The following is a 21,452-nucleotide window of genomic DNA, read 5'->3' on the forward strand; positions in this document are numbered from 1 at the left end:
TTTTTTTTGTAAAGAAAATCAATTTTTCGAAAATTCTAATTGTAATATAACTCCTCCTCTGACAGTGTCGAAACTAATGTCGAATTTGTTTATTCAATCCGGGTTGAAACTGGATGAATTTTATCTGTCAGATAGGAGCAAATGAACACAAAAAGTTCATCCAATTCCAATCCGGATTGAATAGACAAATTCGACATAACAGTATTACTCGCCAAACCTTCAATTCCTCCGCGAACCGTAGTACGAGAGACAACATAAATGCATCCAATTTACGAAGATATTGAACAGTAATGGTCTGAGTACACTTCCTTGGGGTACGCCGGAAGGAATAAAAATATTCGAGAGCGAACGGACCTCATGACAATGTACTCAGTGCGATCCGTCAAATACGAGCAGCAGAGCCCATTCTGTAACCAATTACGAAGACACATATGCTTCAATATGTGGTACAAAGTCGAAAGTTTTTGCAGATGACAGAGATGCAAGACACAGCTGTGATTACCCGATTTGAGATCGGAGTACCTAATATAGGCCGATTTCCGAGAAGACGGAAATGATTTTCTACTCAGCTAACGATTGAAAATCAGTGCAAGCGGTACCGCGAGACTTTCAGCACAGAAGCACTGGCACTGGAGGAATGTTGTTGCCCTTTGTCAATATTTAAGTCATTTAAAGTACCGATTATATCATCTGTGTAAATTTGAATAGCAAAGAGATTGAAGTCGTGTGTCAGTGGTTGGAGAATTCATGAAAAAATGATTACCTGAATCGATGAACGTCCCTCATGAACATACACTATTCACTTGCTTCGCCGATAATGCATCCATCGGCTTTGAATTTTAACACGAACATAACCTTATTGTGAACATCGGACTTCGTTCAAAAATTGAATTCACGACTACGAAGCTATACTCTATCTTTTAGACTCATGGAACTGCCCATTTGTGAGTGTGAATGAAGTATGGCCTAAAATCGCTCTGTTTGTTGGACTCCTCCTAACAAATTCCTATCCTTACTTCATTCATAGACTAAACTTAAGTGGCAGCACATTACCATCGTAGTCGCGAATATTGAACATTGAGTGTGGCTGAATTGGCGGGTACTGGATGCCTGGAGACGCCAAAAAGTACTCAAAATAATAACACCATGAAAAGAGAATAGTTTAATGTAATGTTGGTTACTTTAGAAGTAGCAGAAGATGTTATTTCGCACTTTTGCGTTGCACACGATATTCGTATGTATGTGAATGTATGTTTCTCATTAGTTCTAAGTGAATTGAACCATTCGCTTCTCTGTTATCTCACGACAAAATCGTTTGCAGATGATTTGTGTGTATTTTCATTTTGCGAATTTTCCAACCTTTGGTGCTTATACTTGAGAAAAACAGTTGACATTCTGCACTGATACTGCTCTGCTATACATGGCTTCGAAGAACGATGCAGATACCTGCGGCGCTCCTTCTTGTGCAAGCGTCCGTGACATCATATAGTGAACAGATTTAGGAATGCAGTCGCTCCTGTTTAAGCTTCCTAGTATAACCGCAGAAACCTGCAGGATTCTGTGTAATGCTGGACTGAATCCTTGAAACGTAGGAGTCATGGGTTGTTTTTGGTGTTTCTTGATTCAGCCTCGTCGAAGGATGCTCGAACTAATTCTGATTTTAAAAAGGAAGAACCGTTTCCGAGATTTTTTGTGTAGGGTATGTTGCCACATCGTCGTAATTGCCTATTCCCGTCCTATCCAACACAAATTATTAAAAATATCAGCATTTTTATGACACACAAAGCAAAACTAGTTATTCCCTAATATTTTAGTTTGTTGTCTATCACATGCGATCAATCAAAGTGAGCTGAGATCTATTTAAATACTTTTTATCATTAAAGAAGTCCTACCAGCCAAATTTCCTACGTTTTTCGTGCGACGAAGAAGACAATGTTGACTAATCGTTTTAATTTCCGTCGTTCATAAATGAAAATAACTCACGCAAAGCATTGTCGTTATTCTACAGCCGGGAAAACTTGCCTGACCTGCAGAAATTTTGTAGAATAACATTTGTCGTGCCGTTTTACACAAATACATGCGCGTTAGCTTCGTAAACATTGTTGTGATTTTTAGTTCGGACGATGAAAAATTTTGATGGACGGATTTTAAAACGGTACGACGTATTTTAGAAATAATGTCAGTTGCGTAATTTCAATAATACGCTATAATAGTCGCTTTTCAGTGATTTCAAAGTTCATGGATCGGAAGGTAAGTGTGTTTTAGTCAAATCGGCACAAGAACTTTTGGAGTATTCATTAAATCCATCCAACAAATGATGAAAATTAAAATGGCTTTACTTATTACGACGGGAATTAGAAAAATACCCTACGTTGCGGAGTTTACGCTATTCCGAAGCCCAACAACGTTTGGCCAAAGCAGAGTGGATTCTGCGTGGGGCAAAGTCTCTTATGATTCCATGGAGAGTGCGCATCATCCAGCGATCGGTTGCTTAGTGAAGGCAACCAGTTGATCGTCTCCAACGCTGTTTATTGTGCGATCACGGTGCTCCAAATAGCGTTTTTATCAAAAAAAATTCTCCATGAAATCTGAGTACACCAGCCGATTTGTAGCACTTACCACTATATTTGGGTGAAATTTAAAAAAAAATCGTAGGCACGGTTTTGGAGATATGCCCTTTTAAAATGAAAAGAGCATAAATCATAAGAAAATTGACGCAATAGCTATACAAATACGCTTGTTTAGTGCGCACAAGAGTACCAAATATTTTAATATTTTTGAGATGTGCTGCATGCAATATAATGGAAATATGAATGACTTAATGAGTTTTGAATAATAATAATAAATTATTATGTAAAGTCGCTTGCCACTCACTAAAGAAGGCTACAAGCCGTTTTGGCTAGGACTTGTAGCCTTCTTTAGTGAGTGGCAAGCTTTAGACATAAAATATTGTAGTACTAAAAGAAGTTTTCCAATTTTTTCTCATGTATTAATGAATTTGGCTTTAATTAACTGCATATTTGTGAATATATATAGAGTAAAGAGGGGCAAAAGTGTGATTCAATGGTTTATCAGTGCAGATTGCGCGTAATTTGACAACATTAGTATGAATAGTCGAATACTGCAGTAGCTATCTCATGAGACAGCTTGAATTTATCGTAAACATTTGTTGTTTATGAAGCATAATTGCTGAATTGAGTGTAAATGTTACTTTGGAGCGGTTTTGATGTAATATTTCGTTATATGGCAAATACGGCTCCTGTTGATATGAAGGCTATTGCTTGTTGAAACATTGCAGCAGCGTTTCGTATCACTCAAATACCTTTTTTAAAAATGCGGTGAGAGAAATTCTCAAAATATATTTCTATTTCCATAATTTGATCAAACCCCTTAAAACGTCTTGTAGGGCAAAAATGCGATTCACGGGCGGAGCAAAAGTGCGATTCATGGACAAGTTTTTTTTGTTAGATTATAGTCACTTTAACCAGCTTGGGTCATTCGTGACTTCTGCGGGGTTGGGATTTGAACCCAGGTCATCGGCGTGAATGCTAATCACTACGTCGGGACTAACCCCTCATGGACAAGTAAATAATGCTTTGGTAATTATGAATTGGATTCAAACGAACTTTTGCCACGCTAGTGGGCATTTTTATTTTTCGTAAAACTTTCCTACGATTTTCTTCGTGATTATCCATTAGAGTAAGGTGGGGCATAAGTGCGACATTTGAAGTTGTCTTCAATTTTCATGAAATGAAGCACAACAGTAAACTATATTTAATATTGATGTAACAACTTAACATCTTCACATTCAGCTATAAATCATCTGGAGCAATAGTATTAAAATTCATCATTTTTCTGATCAGGTGCCGAATCGCACTTTTGCCATTAGCACGGAAAAAGTGCGTTGACCGCGAGGCAAAAGTTCGAAGTTTGAATTTATGAAATTAGTGCACTTGCTAATACACTAATTGAATTGCACTTTTGTCCCATTTGGTGCTTGGCAGGATTTGATTAAATTATGTAAAATAGAAATATATTTTGTAAATTTTTCTCATCGCATTTTCAAAAGAGATGCTTGAGTAATGTGAAATGCTGCTTCAACTATGTTTATATCGCGTTTCCCGTATTACAAAATAAAACATCCAAACCGCACTAATTGAACATTTCCATTTAACTCTGCAATTATGATTCGTAAATAGTAAATATATATGATGGACTTTAAGCTGTCAAAGCATGTCAAGTCCATATTAATGTTGTCAAATTATGCGGAATCGGCACTGATAAATCCTTGAAACGGACTTTTGCCCCACCTTACTCTATCTCAATAAAATAAATCTTACATTAACTTTTGTTGTAGTGCAGAACATGATGTTCTTTTTATGATAATGGCAGCAGTATGATTATTTCAAATCATTGTGTGATAAAATAAGCGCAATTGTATATGTATTTTGTCTTTTGCTACGAGATTTATGCCTTTTTGACATTAAATGGCCGTTTCTCCAAAACTGTGCCTACGATTTTTTTAAAATTTTGACTGAAGATGGTGGAAAGTAATACAAATCGACTGGTATACTCGGATTTTATGGAGAATTTTGTTTGATAATAATGCTATTTGGAGCACCGTGGCGATAATTGAACGTATAAAAGTTAGAAATAAGGCAGTCGTCTCCTATTAATAGGACTTGCCTGCGATAACTTGTTGAAAGACCCCTCTCCATTCTCGAGTACGTGGCCGGGACAACTGCATAGTGCTTGTAGGAATAATGTCGACTATGCCGAGGGGATTGGATCCTTCCAAGATGCTTGCAGGCATCCATCAAGGTAGGTAGTGAAGTGACAACGCTACTCGCAGAAACAATGGTTCCATTAGTGACGAATTCGCATCCAAGTTGACCGACAAGAAAGTCGTCACTGGGGTTAGTACGGTGCCTGGCGGAGCAGATGAGAAAAGGATCAAAGGGATCCAATAGTTTTTTTGTATGGTATTCAATCTCCATAATGTTTTCCCACTGAAAGACCGCAAGGTTACCGAGTCTGCTTTGACAAGCGAATGGTCGTGAGTTCAAAAGTTAGTAGAATCAATCCATTCGATGTCAAAGTGACTTTAGCGTGGGTTTATTCTCATGGCTTGGTGGCCCAAGAACGATTGAGAAATGACCGGGTTATTAGCGCTCGACACCTGACCGCGCTTAGTTTTAGATTTTTCGAAATGATATCCCACCTTTCAGTAAGCCGTAGTTCTAGGTGCCGATATAAGAGAACTTTCAGAATAATGTGTTGAATTAGAATTTTGGAATTTTTGAGATAAACAATGTTTGACAATGTTTGAAATCAGAACACTTTTAGTTCATTTTTCTAAAAAAAGTTGTCACCTCGAATTTTTATATAGTTGTTTCGTTATCATATTAGATATTCCATTTTAGACAAAACACTTTTGTTTAAGGTGTAGTAAAACACATTTCAAACCGATAAATTGATTTGACTAAGAAAGTAAGGTCGTCTATATAGTAACGACGCATTAGCCAATGGTTCGATTGATTAAACTCCCACAAGGAATCGCCTCCCTGGACGATCTGATGGAGACGCAAAATAAACAACCATAAAGAAACTGTAATCATCATTACAGTATCTGTGGGTGTGCGTATGTGTGTTCGAGGACATTTACGAACCACACATATGTGATTATTTTCTCATTCGTTGTGCCACAGTGAGGACCGACGAACAATGTGCTGAATCATAGTTCCAATGATTTTTCACAAGAGATAAACATTCATGGCTGATAAGTCAAATTTACATGAATCCATTTATGTTGGCTTCAATTTTATTTGCTGCCATATATAACACCATTTCATTGTTCAGTAATGCAATTAACATCTCACAATTTGCCAGCCTGTCCACATAGGCAAACTTATTCTCCACGACAATGAATGCACATTGTTGCTAGTGACACACCGACATCCTGGAATTGGATTACTCACACAGGTATGCGATTTATCACGTGTTTACTCTTTTCATTAAAATAAATATTGCTACGTTTTATGGTGTAAAAATTGACGTATAAAGTTTATACCAAATATACTGAGTAAATCATTACTACCTGCATTTTGTGATTCATTTTAATCTGCAACATCTGCTTATCTGTGATCAGTCCGAGCGCTTGCATATTTGACATCAATTTTCTACCGAACAATTCAAATTGGGTAATTTTCATACTTTTTATGCGGCAAGTTTATTTTGAGCGTCGGAGGTAGTCATTGTAGGCATCTACCAGCACTGTAGAACGTATGTATGTAGCACGCTCATGATTGTGAAAGTGCATGTCAACTGCCCGATACGCATTCTGCATCGAATCAATTTGCAATTTATTATGGTAATTACAATTGAGTGTCACCCAGCGGAATTTATTGTAATTTTATCAGCACCGGTCGTGGAAACGGTCGTAAATTAATTTGAAGTACTTTTAACTCTACCGTACAGACATTTCCGATGTACACAACTTGTGATCTTGTGATACGAACATTACCAACGGAAACTAAAAGATTTATATCGTACTGCTTTTGGAATAACCTTTTATCACTCTTCACATATTTATTCCTAGTATGTTTGCAAAACACAGGCTTTGAAACAAGCTTTATGGAAAACTTTCAAAGAGATTAAATCAAATTGGGTAAAACATTGACGAAGTAATTTTGCAAAGAAAAATAGAGAAAATAATTTTTATTTCGAAAAAATTGTACCAAATCAGCCCACGGTCCTGTTTAGTAAAATAAAATTAACCAGGCTAGTTAGCGCCAAATCGGTAAAAAACGTGGAAAAATCAATCGTTTTTTTCTGCTTCAACATATTCTCATAAACAAACGCTTTTTTTCTCCTCATCATTTAGCAAATGAAAAGCCTGTGTTTGGCTGGTAATTTTCCAAGCACCGCTGCATACAGCACTAGAACAACAGTAACTGCAGATATCAAATCAGGATGCAGACTGATTCAAAACAACCTGGCATTTCTACCGACTCCAACATTACTTTTCCGCTTCCAGTCAGATTCGCTGGAAAAGATAACCAATCCCAACCTAACCCAACCGGTCGGTCCATGGATTCGGTGGGGGGTATTCCCAGTTCTCCAGCTCTAAACAGGACTGCAAATACTCAGTAGTGCGCAATGGAGGGCACGTTTCGAATTGAAAAGAACAACAACAGCCTGTAGATTTTTAATTGGACTGCCTCGTCAGCGGACGACGATGAGAACCGTTGTTGAAAATAGGCACAAAGCTGAACGAACTGTATCTATCCTCGCGTAAATCCAATCGAACTTTACCACTCGAACCGGTAAACTTTAATTGGACACATTGCAGAGGCTAGACGGGGACGAAAACGGTACGTTGTACTTTAAAATGAATCTTCACTGTCAGTTAAGTTGGTAATTTGAATACAGAAAACATGACTTTCAACTAAAATAATCTTCTGCCTTTTCGAACGCATTATCAGCATTTGTGGCTCGAGCGTCATGTTCCTCGCAATTGTGCGGCAGATTTATGCCCAATTTTGCCCATCGTGGTCGTGCCACTGACCCAATGAACACGCCGGATCGTAACCATATGACAATTAACTCTGCAGTGACCAGTCAATGATCTGACAAGAACAATATAATTTAACTTAAAATGTGACAACATATTTTGTCACAAGGCTTCACTTTTCGTTTGATGATGTCTTAAAATGTTCCCAGTAACGTTCGATTAAACTAAGATCAAATCTTCTGTATTATCCACCCCGTGATATCTATCTAGTACGGCGGTCTATAACTGACCGAGTTTATCCTTGAGCGGCTCGCTTTTGCCTTTCTCCGCAATTAAATCCCTTCTGCCACTGCGAACTCTGCTGCGTGCTGCGTCTTTTTGGGATGCTAGTGGTTTAAAAAAACCCTTTTCACCTAGGATTTTCTAGCCGACAGTCGTCGTAACGGCATCCACTAGCGTGCCTAGACATAAACAAAACGTGAGGTACCGGACCTTTCAGAAAAATGTTTTAGCCTGAGAAATCCAATAATCATAGGATAGCGAATCTATGATTACTGATTACAAAAATACCGATTAGGTTGAAAACTTTTAAATTTCGGATGCAATTGGAATTAGCATCAAAATTGAAATTGGGCTAAAAGTTAGACTTCAAACTGCACAAGAAAATTTATATCAAATTGAATTGGAAATTGAGCATAAAATTGGATTTGAAATTATACTTAAATTTGGAGTAATTAGGTTTGGAAACCTTACTTGGAATTAGACTTGAAATCGATCTTAAAAGAGAATTGAAGTTTTCATTCGATTGGAAGTTAAAATTGTATATGAAATTGAACTGAAAATTAGAGTTTAAATTTGACTAAACTGGATTAAAATTAGACTTAACATTGGATTTGAAATTAAATTTGAAATCAGACTTGAAATTGGAATTTAAATTGTACTAGAAATTGAACTGAAAATTAGAGTTTAAATTTGACTTTAAATTGGAATTAAATTATACTTGAAATTGAGCTGTAAATCGGCCTTAAATCTTGTTTTTTTGTACCATTTTCTTTGTTTTTGCTTTCATTTTTCTTCTTTTTCATTTTTCCTCTTTTTCTCTCGTCACCTTTTTTCTGTTCAGTGTTTTCTGTTTTATTGTTCGGTTTTTCGTCATTTCCTATCTAATATTTTCTTCTTTACAATCCTATTTCCCTATTCTTTTTACCCATTAATTTTGTCTTTGCATTCCCGTCTTCTTTTTTTCGTTTCCAGCTTTTATTTTTTACTAACCCTTTTTATCTCCTTTCTTTCTCGTTTTTCGTCTTCGTTTGTACCGTTTGTTAATTTAGATGCCCCGCATTTTATCCTTTTCGGTCACGTTTATTCTGGTTTTGGCTCCCTTTTTACCCTTTACTCTCCGATTTTCCTTTTTTATGTCCCGTTTTTCGCCTCTCTCTCTCCAGTTGTATCTTTTCCTTTGACCCGTTTCTTCTGTTTCTTTTGGTTTCTTCTTTTTCTATCTCATTTTCCTATCTCATTCCCATTTTGTGCCAGCATTTTCGTTATATATTCCGTTTGACTACTTTTTCTCATTTCCTCTATCGGGTCTCTCTCTCTCTCTCTTTCTCTCTCTCTCTCTCTCTCTCTCTCTCTCTCTCTCTCTCTCCTTCTTCTATTTTTCCTTTCTTATCTCGTTTGCCTTCGTTTTCATCCTCGTTTTCGCACCTTTTCAGACATGTTTTCTTTTCTTTCCCGTCTTCCCTCTATTTTTCTCGTTTTCCCTCTTGTTCCCTTTCATTTTACTTTTTTTTACTCTCTGTTACCTCTTTTTCTTCTTTTCCTGTCCGGTATTTTTGTCCCTTTCAGTCCCTTTTCTTTGGTTTTTCACTTTTTTGCTCCGTTTTTCGACTTTTTTCTACAGTTTTTTCATATTACAAAGGTCAAGACAAAACACGAGGTTTATTTATTTATATTTATTTTGTTAAAACAACTCGTTTTCAAATATTGAAAAATTCGATGGCGCGTTGATTTTATTCTCTACCGTTACAATCTATCTATCTTCTTCTACCTTCTTCTTCTTCTTCTTCTTCTTCTATCTTCTTCTTCTTCTTCTTCTTCTTCTTCTTCTTCTTCTTCTTCTTCTTCTTCTTCTTCTTTTTCTTCTTCTTCTCCTTCTTCTTCTATATATAAAAGTGAGTGTGAGTTTGTATGTTCTACCATAACTCCAGAACCCCTTGACCGATCGCCACCAAACATGGCACACATATTCCGTGATATACGGGATTCAGCACTGGGGAGTTGATAAGAGGGGGGTCGTAACAGGGGGGAGGCCATAACTCCGAAATGCCTTGACGGTTATTCGTCAAACTTGGCGCACATGTTCCTTGACATCAGGGAATCAGCACCAGCGGTTGACAAAGAGGGGGGACTGATAAGGGAGGATACCATAACTCCGAAACGCCTTGACCGTTGTTTATCAAACTTGGCATGTTCCTTGACATAAGGGAATCAGAACTGAAGGAGTTGACAAAAGGGGGCGGGGTTCATAACAGGGTGAGGCTCCGAAATGTTTGCACGGTTCTCCTCTTAAGTGATGGTGGGACAAAAGCGGGAGTTGATGACCGGAGGTTGCTGACAAGAAGCGGGGAGTTCCGTCCACATGACTGTAACCATTTATCCGTACAACAGAAAAAAACACAATACGAAACATTAAACTGCAATGCTCGCAGCTGTAGGTTTGTCAAGTGTAATTATGCACAGAATCAAAGTGACCCGTATAAAAAGTGTTCGATCATTAGTGCAAAGTGTTGCTGGCAGACTCTACTTGAGTAGAGGGGTAATCATTCAAACAGTGTGGAGTTAATCTGACAAATCTACAGCTACCTACCCATATGTCAAGGAACATGTATGCCAAGCTTGGTGAAGAACCGTCCAGGCATTTCGGAGTTATGGCCTCCCCCCCTGTTACGACCCCCCTCTTATGATTCCCGTATATCAAGGAATATGTGTGCCATGTTTGGTGGCGATCGGTCAAGACGTTCTGGAGTTATGGTGGAACATACAAACTCACGCTCACTTTTATATATATAGAAGAAGAAGATAGATAGAAGAAGAAGATAGATAGATAGATAGATGGACACAGACAATTTTATGCCAATCCATCAAATATTAACGAAATTACATGTAAATTTGTAACGACGCACAATGGACAAAAACGAGCTCGTAATCCCAAGAATTAGAATCCGCTGGTTTGGAATCTTACAAGATACCTACATATTCCTATGTACAATATGCAGGAAATCGATTGGTGATGGTTTCATCCTGCGCAGACTTCGGGAAGTGATCCATTTTGCCCTATTTTCCCCAAAAATCATGATAAAAGCTAATTAAACAGTATAAAAACTTATTTACCGCCAGTAAAATGAACCCAATGTAAACTTTATTGATGTGAATCAAAAAGAATGGCATTACAGGAATTTATGTATAGTTCAAAAACCTATAAACTAGACCTTTACTACGCAATGTATATGTTATAGAATAATATTTCCTCTTACAACTTGCTTTTACTTGCACTCAAATTAGTAACAACCAATTTCAGGGCGGGTTTACTGGGTACGATCCTCTCGTTCATTCAACGAAAAGCGAACGATACGACCAAAATATACTCAACTTAGAGGAATCTGGAACCCGAAACTCAAGGTGAAATCTACAAAATGGACTTCGCTCACTGAATAGTCATAATGCTCACTGACTCATGTTACAATCATATAATGTGCATGTATGGAATCTTATCTTGTCTAAATCATAATTATAAACTTACATATATTTTCATCTGACGTGCGTGCATCGCTGGTTATGATTCAAGTTGTGATGTATGACACGTTGATCTACGTCGGAGTTGCATCGTTGCACTGTAGTATGCGTTGGTAGCTGAACGGGACCGACGAATGAGGCCGCTCTTTCTATGTGGGGTCGATAATGGCAATAGCAGACGATGACTGAAGCAACTGCCACTTTGTGGCCGGACTTTGTCCATACAATATTTACACGATACAGGATGCTCGATCACGAAACTCCGTTGCAGGATTACAAGCTGGAGGTCATTCAATGACGGTGGAACTTTATTCCACGTGGTTCGCTCGGAGAATACTAAACGTTAGTTGCACTGCCAATGGTTCGGGGCGTTTGACGGAGGCCCTTACGACGTGTACAAATTCGGTGAGCACGAATGTTCACCGACTTGTGTCGGTAAACCGGACAGCGGTGTCCAGTAACTCAGGGTGTTTGACAAGCACCCCTGCACGTTGCTATCACAGAGCGTCGGGAGCCACTGGCTCAGAACCGTGGCTGTGGTCCTTACGGACGTGGATAGTCGGTGAGCACGACAAATCACGCCACCATTCGGAAGCGTCTTCGACAGCTAAGCAATTGTGTCCCTTGACTCGGAGAAATTGAGTTGGTTTTCCTACGGACGAATCGGGATGGCCACGTGTTGGCTATCAAGATGGCTTCTCTTCTCTCGAGCGTCGCGAAAATAATCAAAAGAACCTGCCGGAGATAAAAACCTTCGTCTGAAGGTATCGTTTGCCTTCAGACGAAAGTGAAACGAAAACACGTGTCTCACTTTTCTGATGAGCAGCGCACGCAACAAATACATACCTGTACTGTAGTTTTTCTAACTTAAACTTTTTACACAGCCTTATTGAGTTCGCTTCGAAGTGGGAGCCAGTGCGGTCGTGTTTTATGTACAGGTTTTCTGTTCGCTTGTGCAGATCCTTGTGTATCGCGGAATTGAATGTGTTATTCGGCGAAGTTATCTGATTTCTTAATAAAGAAAAGACTAGGCTGCAAAAAAGTGCATGTGTTTTTGCAGCTAGTTTGTTGTTTGTGAGCGAATCGGCGTTGTTAAATTACATGGCGTCAGCCGCTGCAACTCGAGAGGCGCTGGATGACGGAGACGGAGTGTAACAAAATATCAGCTAAGTTATTGTCTCAAATAAATGTTTAGATCGAGTGCCGTTGGTAGGGGTTTATTGCCCCTTGGTTGAATGGGAATAGTTTCCTTTAATCAAAGCATTAAGATTTTTGCATGCTGTGAAGGTGGCGTAGCGCCAGTTTTTTCGGCTATCATAGAAAAAGGCTGTATTGGCACGAGGCCTAGGATAAGTGTGTGAGTGATAGCAGTTTTTTTAACGTTTTGCGGGAACAGTGAGAACGCACATAGGAAAGCGAAATTTTGACGGTGACTTCTTTCATAGCAGACGGTTGCGCTGGGGGCAGCCGGTGTGTGTGCTATGTACGGGATTTTGGTTTGGTTGCGGCGCGTACCGTTGTGCAAATTACAAATAGGTTTGTCTGATTGAATAAAGCTAACATCGGCATAGTGACAGTGAATCTCAAAGCATAATCATTAGATTTGAAGAACTCTATCGAAAGTATTCTCTCCTCTCGGCCAAAGCCCAAGGCCTATGATTTTACATTCGGGAAGTGCGTCGCTCAAAATCCAAGTTAATCTTCTGCTGTAATTTGTCAACACAACTACTGGTGTACCGTATATACGCAAGTAGTTATGGCAGTGTAACCAATTTGACTAAATTCCCAATATGTTTATATTATTGTACATTATATATAATATTTATTATTTGTAATTAAAACAAAATAACATTCAAATAATAAAAAAGGAGGAGGGACAGAGAGTTGTTTGTATCCTTTAATTCTACTACTGTGTACTAATGCTTGATCCACAGAAGGGATTATAATCATCCAACATATTCATTGTTTAACGGTTTAGGAGTATGATTGCGATACATTGATATAAGCGAAGACTCCAGAACTCAGTCTTCGAAATAAGCAGCGGTTGGGCTGGACATAGTGATGCTCAATTTTCAAGTAGATCAATTGATAGGTGGTCAAGTCATTGAGTATACTAATTTATTCGCAGAGTCTTTGGAGTGAACTGATTAGCAAAGTAATCGATAACCAACATTCTTTTCCTTTTGTGCTGATTGAAGTTTAAGATACCCGATAGTCAATCTTTTTCATACATATTGACTATATACTATTAAAACACGCGGATCCAATATCAGTACATCATGCTCATTCTCTGTAGTAAACGAAACGATTAATGTATACACCATAACTCATACGCGCGATGTCCTCAAAAAACTTCTATTTATAGAAACAAATCATAATCGCGGATACCTTATAGCAAAACTTCCTACGACCAGCGGTTTGGAATTTATTTCGCTACAAATAATGATAACATATTTTATTCGGTACCTTGATCCAACAATTCTCTGCCTGTTGTTTACACTATTTTCAAGCAAAGTTAAAAAAATTTTCTGGTATAAATCTGTTCGCAAAACTAAAATATCTTAAACAGGCTTATCTTGACTGTCGACTTAAAAATATTTAAATATGTAATAATTCTACTAATCGTTTTAAAAAATAAATAAATTTAAAGAATAACGATCACATCACTTATCAAGGTGAATCCCGATCCAACGAAACCTGCCTTACTAACAAGTCGCAACTCCTTCCTGTAATCTTTGCAGGGATGCAGAGGTTAACACGGTCCCAAAAACAGCAAAGATTACACTAACACTCCTTCCCCAATCCCATCTGATTGCAAGGACGTGGCCGGCGCAGTTATTGACCCTTTATATATCGAGTCACTGAATTTTGCACAGTGAGGATGATCGGTCACTCCCAACCTCATTCACTTGATTCATTGTGCAATTTCACTGGTTCGGGTCAATCACTGAGTGCAACCATTGATATGTGCAATCAGTCTAAGCTAAGCTAAGCTAAGCTTAAACTTTTTACACAGCCTTATTATTTCTAGATGGAGCAGCTTCTAAATTATAAAATTTAATTAGCGTACTGCTTATTAAGCTAGTTTTTAATTTACACTCACTGATGCACTTTGGCATCGCCTTAAGCTTCTAATTCGATAGCTTTTTCTGGCACAACTGCTCCACTTGAAGGCCACTTTGTAAAAGAACCTTAAGATGATTTTGCCTTCTATCGGCAGCCTCGAAATTCGAGGACAATAGACGTTTAACTAATTGTTCGCATCGGATGCTGTATTCGTTGAACGGACAAGACATCTATCCCGTAAATTAATTTGCATACCCCACACGGGGGTGCAACTGATGCACAGCTTGCATGCGCTTGGTAACACTATCGTTAGCAATTATCGTTACAAAATAAAAGGACTTTTTTCGGTACAAATTTAATGGTGGTAGCGGTAAAACTCTCAGCAAGGATCTGTTAAAAATTCGATTTATCCCCCTCAAAAGAGTATTGCTTTTTTGCCGCGAATCGGTATCAACTGCAGGTTGCTGCTTTGCTATGCAAAAATGTATGAGTAAAACAAATAGAATATATAAAATAAACGAGGCAAAGTATACCTATAAAATAAAAAAGTTATCATAAAAAAATAAATGATATCTTGGTAATTACACGTGTTGCACGACCGTTTTTCCACCACTTCATCGAACTACATGAAAATTCATATCCGTTACGGACGACCGGCACCATTACGGTCCCTTGAACGACTGCAAAGCTATGTTGAACCAGATGCTTACACAGCTGTAACTTTTAACATCATGATTTGTACCGGTTACACGACTCATCTTATCGCCAATAAATCAGTACGCGTTGCTACACTAGCACCGTTAATATATTATTAATATTCCATGCGATGGCAGTATAGTGGATGCTGCACTGCAAGCAGCATTGTGTGTGGATGCACCAGCTGAACCACTATTCGATTGGACTACTGCAAATCGAAGAGCCGGATGAATGATGGTTTTATCTAAAATAGTAAAAGGTAAGTACACACCTAACCACACATAAATTTACACCGAGGTTCGTTCCATGGTTCCTATTCATAGCCCAAGTTCATATAGGAAAATTATGGTTCTGTTTGATTTCAGTACCACAAGGCTAATAATTGCATAACGTCATGCGTCCTTCCTTACTGATCGCTATCGGGTTTGAATTAACTTTTGCGCTTATTTCAACATTACGAATGCAGAAAACAAAGCGAATGCCGTTGAATAGTGAGATTGAAACCATAAAAAATCTTCGAATGAAATTTTTAAAAGGCAAAATATCATGAAAGAATGAACAATAAAAATTTAATAAAGTAGTAGTTATCCTATACTGTTATAGTTTTCCATTGTTTAGAGTAATTTATTGAAAATTAGAAAACTTAATATCTACTTTCCAACATTATGATCATTCTACCCAACTGTGCTTTACTAAAAAATCTCGGCACGCCACAACCCCAAATTATTATCCTGCGAAACGGTTCTCATCTTCCAACCACCGTGCCGGAAATGTATTCGCGGATGCCACACCTTTGGTGTTAGAACGGTTCAATATTTAGTATTCGCAGCAACCCAAATTCCCGATGATGTCTCAACTTTGATCATTAACCCTATATCACATTTCATCGATAATCGATCATTATTATTTAGAGCTGCAACAATTTGAACTTCCTTTCATAATGGCTTACAAGGACCGTCCACCCTAATTTGATATAATTAAAGCCAAGTTTAAAACCAGCGCACCCTCCCCACACTTTCGGGCGACAGAGAAAGTTTTCTGCTGCAGAGCTCAAAATTAAAACTTTCGAACGTAATTTAATTTGCTTGACACCGGAGCGTATAATTCAGGTGATAAAATCAATATAAACGGCAAAAGTTAAGTCATTTTCTTTTGGCGATGATTTGCTAACGGAGGTAACTACGTGTAGCAGTCCAAAGAGCAGCATTGTTTCGTTACATTTTGTGTGCTGTACGTGCTCTGAAAACCATTGCTCGAATCTGGCAATTTAGTAATGAGCACTTACGTTTTAGTAATTAAAAATGTTTTCTTATTTGTTATAGTGCAAACATTATTATATCAGAAAGTTAAAATTTGCTGTTAAATGATGAACGAGAACAATTTAAAAATAAATATAACTAAAAGATTATATTTTTCATATTTTTTTATTTCCTTGGCTTCAAGTTTGTCTTCCTTTTCTATCGTATTTCCTTTTTCTGTTGGTCTTTGACTATCTTTAGCCATTTTTATCGCTGTTTTTAGTCATCTGCCTTATATATTCATGTTATTTCTATCGTCCGTTCGTCCGTCGTTTTTGATCTCCATTTTTAGCAATTTCCGTTGATTATTTCGGCGCTTTTGACGCTTTTGTCGTTATTTTTGTTACTGTTTTGGCATTTTTTCTTTGTTTTTATTGCCATATTTTCGTCGCCTTTGTCATCGTTTCGCCGTTTTCTTTTTGTTATCTTTTCGTTTATTTTTGCAATTTTCTCATCGTCCTATTTTTTGACAAGACAGCAAAAGTCTATCGTTTTGCTGTCTTTTCGTCATTGTTTCGGTGCTGTTTTGTAATATATACGCCATCTTTTCAATTTCTTTTTTGCGTGTTTTGTCGCCTTTCTGAAGTTTTTTAATTTTTTTCTGTCATGTTATTTTTGTCCATGATTTACCGTCTTTTAACCGTCTCTTCGTCGCCTTTTCAACATCTATTTATAGTTATTTCGTCGTTTTGTATTGTCTTTGGGCATTTTTGTTGCTGCCCTGGCTTGTTTTCGGTGTTTTTTCGTCGTATTTTTGCCGCCTTGTGTCTTTTTTTCATTGTCTTTTCGTCGTCCTTTCGGCATCTTATTGTTGTCTTTTCAATATTTTTTCGCCATCTTTGTGTCATCACTTTATTATCTTCTCTTCGTATGTTCCGTCCTTTTTTTATTATCTGCCACATTTCAGTCGTCTTTTCATGGTCGTCTTTTGCATCATTTCAACGTATTTTCGTCAACGTATTTCGGACAAAATTTCACGCAAGTATGGACCAAATTTTGACCAATCGAAAGATCTTGCAAAAATGTAGAGAGTACAACGAGCGCACGCGTCATATATTTTTTGACTTCAAAGCACCAAACGATACAATCGATCGAGATCAGCTATGACAGATAATACACGAACACGATTTACCGGACAAACTACCGCGATTGATCAGAACTACATTGAATTTACTGATGTGTTTCGTGCGGTGCGGGTTGCATCAAGCCAACAACATGGAAAGTTATCAAGTTCTAGTTCTTCTATCCATGGTAATCTTGTCCACTGAAAATAAATGCTGTACTACAGGAAAGCCTGTTCCAATCTGATCTTTGCTTGAAGATTCATCTTCAAGCAATGAATTTGATTGGCGAGCTGCATTTGATTGTAAGGCAAAATACAATGTAGGTACATTCTATGCAATCGTATTTTCGTCGTTTTCTGGAGTTCTGCTTTTGGCATTTTTGTCGCTTTTTTATCGGAATTCACTATTTTGACGTAAGATTACGTCTTTGTTTACTATACTGGGTTGGGTAGTACTTTGTGAAAACGAAAATAGAAGTGTAACGTTTAAATGAAAGATTTCAAATGCTTATAACTGCCATACTACTGAACGAAACATAACTGTTAATATTTCATCAGATAGATAAAAAATCCAGCAAATTTTACAGTAACTTACTTATAACTTTTTATATGCTTAATAGTGATAATGTATGTATGTATGTTGTTGTCTTTTCGACGCCTTTCCTCCGTCTTTTTGTTGTCTTTTTTCGTATTCGTCATCTTTTCATCGTTTTTTGTCGTTCGTTTGTTGTCAAGACAACAAAAATGTTCCTTTTATTGTTTTTTCATCCATGTTTCGTCGTCCTTTTAATGCTTTTTAGACCTCTTTTTTGTCGTGGTTTAGTTCTTTTTGTCGCTAGTTTGGCGTCTTTCAACGCACATTCATGTTGTTTCCGTCGTATTTTAGTCATTTTTCGTAGTCTTGTTGTCAACTTTTCATCCTACTTTCGCCATCTTTTTTCATTTTTTTATCACCTTTATGGCGTCTTTTCTTTGTATTTTAGACTTATTTTCGTTTTCGATTATCGCCTAAAAAGAGTAAAGCTAATCAATGTCAATAGAATCAGATAACAGCATCCCGAATCCCGATCACGAAGAGATTCCGAAGGAAATCTGTCAGCTGAAGAATAATAAAGTTTCCGGAAAGGACCGACTTCTGGCTTCACTCTATAAAAATAGCAAAAAAAAAACAACTAGCAACGGCAATTCACTGGATAATTTCAAGGATTTGAGAGGAAAGTACCGGAGGAGGAAACAAATGGAAAGTGGGAAATGGCGGAAGCGTATGAACCATAGGCTGCAGGCTCTACTTGTAGAGATTCCCATCGTGCGCCTGGCGAAAGTCTCGAGGCTATGGTGGGCCGCCCTCGTCACAAGGACTATGCAGTGAAATCTGTTCTTTTTATAAACTCCACCAGCACCAGAAACAGTGGGACAAATATGATACAAAAATATCACAAAAACAATACAAAAACATTAAAAACAATATCACCACAATGACACGAAAAAGATACAAAAATATGCAAATGCAGTTCTAATGCGGTGATGCCAAAATGGCACAAAAATGATATAAAAAAGATACAAAAATAATAAAAACAATGGCAAAAATTAATACGAAACAGATTTAAAAATGATACAAAATTCAATATAACAATGAAATGACAAAATGACCCAAAGATAATATAAATAAACCTGCATACAAATTAAACAATCTACAAAAAAATATGCAAATGGCACAAAATGGCAACAATTGAATATAAAACCAAGCAATAACAATACTTCAACACCAAATTAACAGTGATGGCAAGTAGATATGAAATCGATTCAAAAATTATTCACAGATGATATACAAGCTACTTGTAAATGGTGCAAAATTTGCACGAAAATAACAAAAAATGATAAAAATAATACAAAAAAAATTAAATGATGCGAGAGAAATAAAAACTGTTGAAAAAACTGAGGAATATATTTGAGTGAATTGAAAATAGCTCAAAATTGAAACTGAATAGTATATACAGTTAACAAAACGGGTTTGTTGTGAGCTTCAAAAGTTGATATCTCACCTTTTGCCGCAGTTTAAGCACGCCAGTGTTAAAAAATTCGTGAATAATTGGAATTAAAATATGAAAATTCATTTCTACCATCCGAGTTACGTAATATTAAAAATCATAGAATGAATACAAGTGATAATTAAAATATTTTTGTTCAATCAAAGTTTTAGAAACTTGCTAAAAGATGCATTAATCTGAACAACGTAAACGATCAACCAGAACCCCAGTGAAGAACGTGTTTTATGGCTGGCTGCTGGTCCGGTTTTTGGAACGTATAAAAGTAAGTGGTCTCTTCACGCAGTAGTTATCGTCGCTGTCGTCGTCGCCGGCACCGTCATCGTTAGGAAGAGTAATAAGTAGAAAACCGTGTGTTTATTTTTTCACACACATCTAACGACCCGATAAACGAACGATAAGCTGCATTTCGAACCACCAGGTGAAATGAATTAGCCTCCGACAGGTTGAAATTCAAGAAATATGTATTCCAATCGATGTTGGAGCGACTGGTACGTGGAATTGGAACGGGTAATATTCGTTATCAGAACAACAAAGTGCCCCGCTTAGGAGGGCAGATAAATGCAATGAACTTTGCCTATGGCCCAAAGGTGACACTGGCTCAATTTCCGGAATAGTTGCGCTAGTTATTCTCTATAAAGCGATATTTCTCTCTTAATGACTTACTAGCTTTTTCATGTCTCGCTTTATTTTCCAAATCTATGTTGAGGTTATTAGTTAGGGAATAAACTTACCAATCCGAGGGACTACATTTGTTGCGCCACAATAATCAAACATAGAAAGAAGATCAATCTGAAAGCTATCAATTCACATTTACAATTATATTATCACTGTAAAAATAATTCAGGACATGAACTACTGCGGCTTATGTTTCATCCAAAATTGTAGTGACATTTGCTACTTACTGGTAATGTTCCTAATTATGACTTTGATGCATAACATGTTGTATTACGTAAATGTTACATAAAATTTATGTATCAAACCTTCCCGTTTTTTAAGTCGACGTCCAGGCAAAATTAATGAGGTAAAAACATTGAATTCAAATAAAATTTAAAGCTCAATTCCATAAAAGGAAATAAAAGTTTGATTGACGCTTAGATATTGTTTGAAAATAAATAAATACATATTTACACAACGATAACCATTATTAATCGTGCAGCTAAAAATAGAGAACCATTTAACATTTAGTACTTGAATAATAAAGACTTTAAAAAAGCGGCTCTGCTCTCGAAAAATGAAAGCACTATTTGAGGTAACGTGTCAAGTCGTAGGACAGGCGGTGTGTGCTGATTGTCAGTCCGTCAACGGAAGGAACAAATAAAATATCACCGGTATTAACTACATAACAATACAACGAACAGATGTTACCCTCCTGTCCATATACCAAAAGGCGCGAAAATACGCATCAATCTGGAAATCATCCGTCCACTATATTTATTTATGTTTACAATGTTTGTTTGCTTTATAGGTCTGTCATTTGCGCAGTGCAATAAGCGTACTCTTTATGGCACGACTTTCGGCCTTTTTTCCTGTTCCTGGCGTTAGGTATCTGCGGCCTATGGCTGTGCGCCTGGATGGGATTAGGATTCTTTGTTTTGTTTGCTTTTATGGTGCCGTCGGCTGATTGCCGGGTTTATTGACTTTGGGTTTTCCAAAGGCTGATTCGCAAAACTCGCCGTTAATTTAATATAGATTTTATCATTGGCGTTACCGTTTGAATGCTGCCACTTTTGTCATTTTAATCGAAGACATAAATAATGAAATCGCTAGAATTAATCATGACAGGTTCAGCGGAGATAGAAAATGCTCAAATAGAAAATTAGAAAAATTTAGATAGAAAATTTTTCTGTAGATCAAAACAAATTGAAGCTATACATGAGAATGTATAGATTTTTAAAATAGTTTCATGATACAATAGGTTGCACACTTTCAATTTAGAAATGCTTCAAACTATGTTTGATTTGAATTCTATTTAT

At 37.2% G+C, this 21,452-nt stretch overlaps 1 protein-coding gene across 2 annotated transcripts in view; it reads right to left on the reverse strand.

The window, feature by feature from the left end:
- The window catches only part of LOC128741770 (uncharacterized), a 131,794-nt gene that overhangs the window by 95,779 nt on the left and 14,563 nt on the right, over positions 1–21,452 (reverse strand). Inside the window, exon 1 of one of the 2 annotated variants that reach the window (XM_053837799.1) lies at positions 11,316–11,518. The exons of the other annotated variant lie outside the window; for it this stretch is intronic. The gene's annotated coding sequence lies outside the window, so the exon portion shown is untranslated. Of the gene's footprint in view, positions 1–11,315; positions 11,519–21,452 lie in introns of those variants that run through there. 2 annotated transcript variants of the gene reach the window in all.

Source organism: Sabethes cyaneus, chromosome 3 (assembly GCF_943734655.1).
Source record: "Sabethes cyaneus chromosome 3, idSabCyanKW18_F2, whole genome shotgun sequence".
NCBI lineage: Eukaryota > Metazoa > Arthropoda > Insecta > Diptera > Culicidae > Sabethes > Sabethes cyaneus.